The sequence below is a fragment of the Raphanus sativus genome, unplaced genomic scaffold (genome assembly GCF_000801105.2).
Source record: "Raphanus sativus cultivar WK10039 unplaced genomic scaffold, ASM80110v3 Scaffold1836, whole genome shotgun sequence".
NCBI classification, from domain to species: domain Eukaryota; kingdom Viridiplantae; phylum Streptophyta; class Magnoliopsida; order Brassicales; family Brassicaceae; genus Raphanus; species Raphanus sativus.
This window is the reverse complement of record NW_026617145.1, coordinates 9,182-16,464: the sequence shown is the minus strand read 5'-3', so window position 1 is coordinate 16,464 and position 7,283 is coordinate 9,182. Positions and strand designations below refer to the sequence as shown.

At 28.7% G+C, this 7,283-nt stretch overlaps 1 pseudogene; it reads right to left on the bottom strand.

Annotated features, from left to right (window-relative positions):
• Positions 1-868: 868 nt before the first annotated feature.
• On the bottom strand, positions 869-2,875 carry LOC130504858 (protein DETOXIFICATION 19-like; annotated as a pseudogene).
• Between the last annotated feature and the right edge of the window lie 4,408 nt (positions 2,876-7,283).

The following is a 7,283-nucleotide window of genomic DNA, read 5'->3' as shown; positions in this document are numbered from 1 at the left end:
CAATAAGAAAAGAGTTAAAAATTTAGTCATACAAAGTGTTCTCTCTTCTCTCTACAACCATAAACTAAACGTGAGTGAGAGAGTCAAGAGAGTGAGTGTGCTTGTGTTATGATAAAACACAAGTGAAAACTAAGAGTGAGTGTGTGAATAAAAACAGAGAGTGAGTGAATAAAAACAGATCATGAACAAGAGAACGTGAGGAAGCTGGTCACTAAGAGAGGTGAAGCCAATCAAAACCACAACATGGCATCAGAAGTGTGTTGTTTACATGTCAACACTAATTAGTAAGGAAAAAGTGTTTCAAACAGTGGAGGAAAAAATGTCAACACTAATTAGCCAAGCCAAGCTATTTTGCTTTTTCTTTTCCTGGCTTAAGTGTTATTCGGATGCGTCCCTCGCAGGTTAAAAACAGTGGAGGTAATGTTATCCAATATAATCATTACATGCTAGTTGAAAGACCTAGAGGAAAGCCTTTGCCCTGTGTAATATATTGCCATGGAAACAGGTAGACTTCAGGAATAGGATTACTTCTTAACTTTGTTCTCATGATCTTCAGACCGAACCATTTAGCTTTGTCCACTTCCGACATAATCTTCAGACCGAAGCATTTAGCTTTGTCCACTTCCGGAAAATTGTCATAAGCAAGAGTGATGAAGATTGGGAAAATATATCCCACTTATCAAACCAATCCACAAACCCTGTTTTTCACCAAACAGTGAATAAAGAAACATCACAAATAATAGACATAAAAAAATTTCACTTACTAATTTCATAAGAGAGTACCTTGGCATATAACTTCAACTTGAAACCACAGAAGGCTGAAATAGGCATTCCAATTAAGTAGAATGTTCCAAGTTTATAACCGTGACTACATGCTGCCATCCGCATCCTCTAGCCACTCCTGTAGAACGATAGATAGTTGGATGTATAGAAAATATGAGCTTCAATTTCTTTGGTAATTCAAACAAGAAGAAAGATCTTTTACCTGATAGACACCTTGGATTGAATCAAGAGTTATAGACGCAGCAAGAAAGAATCTCAATGATGCAAACTCTTCTTTGATGACAGGACTATTGCTGAATAACCCAGCCCAACCATCATGACCTACAAGTAAAGCAAGCACTACACCGAAAGCAAGGACTAAAGACAGTTTAACGGTTACAGAAGTCGCCTTCTTTGCGCCTTGTACATTTCCTGCTCCAAGTTCATTGGCCACACGCGTGCTACATGGGTTATTAGTTATGTTTTCATTATTACATTTTTCAAAAAAAAATGTTACAACAAGTGAAAACAGAGTTTTGAAATAATTGATGAGATGGCTGACCTTGCAGCTGCGCTAAGTCCATATGTTAACATGTAGCTAATTGACTCCGTGTTGACACTGAACTTATTTTTACATTATGCAAGAATGAGCTATTTTTGTTGGTATGAAATAGAACATTAATTAACTAAGTAGTGATATAAAGCTTTACCATATAGCTACCAGCGAGGTGGTGATCTCCGGATTAGACATCAAACCTGCCAAGAACACAAGTATCTCGAACGCCCAATATTCCAAACTGTTGCAAAAACAATAATATAGTCAATTCTTATGATTCAACAAGTATATGAATTTAAGTACTTAGTAATCGTTATTGATCTGACTTACCATACCATAGCAGCAGAAGGGAGGCTCAATGTCAAGTTTATGACTACATAACTGAATGGTTCTAATGAAAATCCGGTCCATGTTTCCTTAAACTTGTCTGAACATATCACATAAGTTCCAAGAGAAAGAAAGGCAATCCACAATGATATAGACGTAGCTATTGGAGCACCAATAAATCCAAGGCCAGCAAATAGACCAGAACATATGAGACACCAATATTAATCACCAGGGGAACAAACGAGAAGATGACTAGCGGAGTAACGATAGATTGCGTTTGGCAAAACCTCACAATGCTCTGTAAGAACCCGTAAGCTAGTAAACCGGGAGCTTGGTATTTCATTATAGAGTGCGGCTTGTCTTGAGATATTGGGATCTTGTCCAATAAGTCCGAAAACTGGTTCTGTGAAGAACCAGAAGATGGAGATGAGGATGGTGAAGACTAATGAGACGATGCATGATGATTGTAGATGAATCCCCAACATTCTGTAGCTTTTTTGCACCAAGCCTTGACCACATAATGTCTCGAGTGCTCCACTTAACCCTGTCTGAAAATAATAAAAGGACACCAACATATACTATTACTTTTTTGGCATCATATATACTATTACTTATATATACATATTCTAATATTCACATGCTTACAAATCATCATTAATGAGCCAGATATTCTTTTAGATATGTTAAGAAGAAAATTCAAACTAAAACTTATCCACAGGTTCATTGTAGACTCCTTTTTTTTCTGACATCTGTTCATTGTAGACACCTTAGTAACATGAAAATTGATTAATTACATCCCTTATGTTACGGTCACGATCTACACGCAACTATTAAAAAGGACTTGTTGACTCCAAAAACCGAATTCTAGAGACATGGATAAGTAATTTATGCAGCTTGAAATCAATAGGACCTTGTGGATATAAATGATTATGGTATAAGATCGGGGATGGTACCATGAAGGCAAAACCGGTGACAGTGGCCAAGAATTGGCGAGGTTGCACCAGCTAACTCGAGTTGGCCGAGGTGAGAAGCAAACATCACAGAGGTTAAAGGGATGCAATAGATGAAAAGATTTGTGAATATCATTGGAAGAGCGTATATAATTTGAGCCTTTTGATTCTTCCACGTCTATCACTTTTGAACCCAAGATAGGCTTCTCCTTCCTATATCGTCTCCTTCACCCCCGTGATCATTCAACAACGGGGTGGTAGTCTTGATGGTTTTAGCCATTGGATCTTCTTGATGAAACACTTTTGCTTAATTTTTGGTTGACGAGGAAACTTGAGAATGGGAGAGGAAGACAGAAGAGTTAGAACTTAGAAGAGGCGAATTCTGATTTGTAAAGGTGAAAAACTGAATTAAATAAGGGAGGCAAGTGAAGTAGCAACACGTTAACACAACGAGAGGCAAGCAGTGAGTTAAGGCTCAAATTCAAGAGGCCCATCTCTTATCTACCTTCTCTTTTCTATTTATTGCCACACCGTAATGGACAATGGACTATATATAAATTCAGTTCATGTCGAAACCACTACTCTTTGCTATCGTTGTCGCTTCGTAAACACCAAAGCAAATGAAATTTAAGAGCCATGTACATACAAAATAAAATCATTTATTCATTCATTTAGTCTACGAATACCATCAACGTGTACACCAGGCCCGGCTCTAGACATGTGACAGTGGCACTGGGTCCATTGCTATTTTTGATTTTTAAAATTTCATTTTGGTATGAGAAATTTTTTAGTCCAGGGTCCATATAATACTTGAAAGACTGGCCTGGTGTACACTTAATTTTATTTTTGTTTTCAGAAAGTGGGTTTGCACTATTTTTTGTTTACCATAAAGCAAGAGTGCCTAAACTTATATAACGAAAATTAGTGCTGTACATTTTATCCGTTAAATTTGATTTGATTTGTTATATGTTGCTTTTCAACCCAAAAATTCCGAATATCCGTAAGCTTTCAAAACAAAGCAAATACTAAAATTCAATATCCGTTAAATTCGAAGCAAATCACAAATATATTAAAAATTTTGGAAGCGAATATCTGATCTGATCCGGCAATATATAAATATGTATATGTTGATTATATTTAAAATTTTAAATGTATAAAATTATATAATTATTATTCTAACTTATGATTTAACACATTATATTAACACTATTACTTATATAAAGTATTTATAAAGAGAAATTGCCAAAAATACCATTTTTATAATACCACTTTTCATGTTTACACTAACCATTTTTACCACTACTTTAATGAAGGGTCTAGATTTAAAGGTTTAGGATTTAGGGTTTAGATTTGATGTTTTAGGGTTTAAGGTATATAGTTTAGGGTTTAGAGTTTAAGATTTAGGGTTTAGAGTTAAGGATTTAGGGTTTATAGTTTAGACTTTAGGGTTTAGGTTTAGGATATTGAATTTAGGGTATATAGTTTAGGGTTTAGGGTTTAGAGTTGAAGATTTTGGGTTTAGGGTTTAGAATTGGAGGTTTAGGAATTAGAATTTGGGATTAGAATTTTGAAAAACATATAAAAACAAAGATATAAGAGTCTTTACCATTTTAATAAATAAGGTATTATTGAAAATGTGTCTTTAGTGGGGTAAAGATGAATAATGGTATCTTGAAAGTAGTATTTTTGAAATTCCCCTATATAAAAGAAGAGAAAACATTTACGATAATTATATTTTTCTTATTTTGTGTTATTATAATTGTTAACCAAGTTTAAAAATTTATAAAATATGTAGATTCACTATATCTTTTAATTTTTATCTTTTATATCATAAAACAATTAACAAAACATATTTGTATCAAATTTTTAAGATTATTTGTATTAATCAAAACAAATGAGATATCCGTAATTATCCGCAAATATCTATTTATTTTTCGGATATCTGAATATCCGTATTTTCTGAAATAAAATAAATCAGAAAATTAGATATCCGTAACATTCGAAACAAATGACAACTATCTTCAAAAATCCGGATATCCAATCCGTGACAGACCTAACGAAAAACCAAGATTCGGATAAGAGCACTCCTGTAAGTAAATCAATAATTTCAATTATTATTTACGACTAACTGGTTGATTTAATTATTTCTTTTTGCTACACCTTTTTAAACAAAATAAAATGATTAGGCCCTGGCTTTTGGCTACATATTTTAATCGTAGCCTAGCTATAAATGGAAAGAGTTTTTCTTTTCTTTCTAAAAAGTTTTTCAGATTTAAAATTCCGGAAATTTTTTATTTGTTTTAAATTACAATGACATCCTAAAAAGAAAAAGAAATAAGAGTAAAAGAAATTGTATATGTTTTGTGATGATTTGTCATATTTTGCAATTGTCACCAATCAGAAAAAAAATTAGTTAGGAAAACAACTTTGTTAAATAACGCAATCACCAAAATATTTGTTTTTGTGTGTGGTCTACAACTACAAGTTTATAAATAACGCACTTCTTTTATCATTATGTCACTACAAATTATGGTGCGGTTCAGAGTTATGCAGTCATGACGTACCATCGAATACGTATCACATAGGACGGTTCAGAGTGGTGCAGTCAGGCGTGTATTCTCACAGGGTGATAGAATTGAGACGTTAAAAAAAACAAGAACTGAGAGATTAGTAACTGTTATGTATATAATGATATTGGCACAAACATATAAATCAAACAATAATTTTTATTATTTATATCATTTTACGGTAAAACCATCCAAATAATTATTTTTTTCTATTTTATATTATAAACAACTAAATATAAATGATGTTAGAAGATGTATAATATATTTTAATATGACTATTTATTAAATAAAATGTTATATTCATATGATTTTATGATCTTTGTATTTTTTATAGCGGAAATAATAATTAAATCAATGATAAAAAAATTAAATATGGAACTTTTAATATATTTTTCATAATTTATAATTATTTTAAAAATTTAATGAAAATTTTAAACTAAAATGTTAAATTCTAAGTACTCTTCAATGCAAATTTTAAATTTATGAATTTTACATGATATATTAGAAAATACATATATCCGTATATACATATACATATACATATATATATATATATATGTGTATATATAAATAATCTAAATATTATATAGTAAAACAGAAGTCATGATCTTTCATGTGTGATTTTTTTTTAATTTGGAACATTATTTAGAAATTTTATTAAATTTACTAAGACTAATAATAATATATAGAATCTTTTAAAATAATTTAATCATAATATCTTTTGATATTTTTTCATTTTAAATGTAAATATATTTATTTAGAAATTCTAAAAAGTCTGTTTTAAAATATTTTTTACAATATCTTTATTTTCCGAAATTATATTTAAATAATTTCACTAATTTTGAAATTAGTTTGAAATATTATTATATATTAATAAATTTAGTTATCATTTATAAAAATAAAAAATTTATTATATTTGATCCATTATTTAATCATAATCAATCATATTAAAAGAAAATTATTATATTCAGCTAAATATAATAAAATGTATTCAATTGTAAATTTATAGATTTAATATATTTTATTTTCGTAAGTATAAAATATTATTTTTCAAAAATAAAATCTAATACGTTGGTGAGACGGGTTAACATTAGCAAAATATATAATACATGTATAAAATTAACATGTATTTCATTAAAGCTAATAATATAAAATCTTTGTAACTACTTTAATCATAATATCTTTTTATTTTAAGTATGTTGACAGAATGGCTTAAAATTAAAAAATATATAACACATGTCTAAAAAATACAATAAATATATTATTTAAAATAAATAAGCATAAAAGTATTTGTAAAAGTAAATCCAGTTTTGAAGAGCGGATCAGAATTTACCATAAATTAAATATAAAATAATTTTCAGATTGTTTTCTCATGAAATATATTAATTTGTTTAATAGCTAAATGCATATATAATAAGATAAATACAAAATAATAAGTGACAAATACATATGATTTTAAACAATTGATTAGTTATAACATGTAAATTATAAATTATAGTATTTGAAATAGTTATATAAATATTTAAATATATGATTAACCTTTAAAAATATGTACCATTTATATTCTAAAAATATTTATATTTATAAAAATGAAAATACAATCCACGCGGTTGTGTGGATCAAGATCTAATATCAATTAAAAGATTTTTTTATTCATATAGTTTTCTGAAAATTTGTATCTGGTTTAATAATAAAATTAAATCATTAATCAAAAAATTTCCAAGTGGGAATTTAAAGAGTTTTATTAATTTATAGTTGTTTTAAAAAAAAATATAATATATACAGAAAAATCTAAACGTTTTTATATGGTTAATGTCATTATTCAATTTATTTTAATAATATATTTTTAATTTTTAAAGGATATACAAATTATTATCAAATCTTTATTATTTAAATTATTAATTACTATATATTTTTATCAAATTAGGTTGTTCTGTTTATTTCATTTAACAAAAGAAAGAATAATATTTTTATATTACTAACTAATTTTATATGTTAATAAAATGATATTATATATTTAGATTGACCAACTTATTTTTTAAGAATTCGGAATATTATTCTCGTATTGACATGTGTCATAGTTTAAAAAATATAATTTTCTTAATAGTATATAAGGCTATA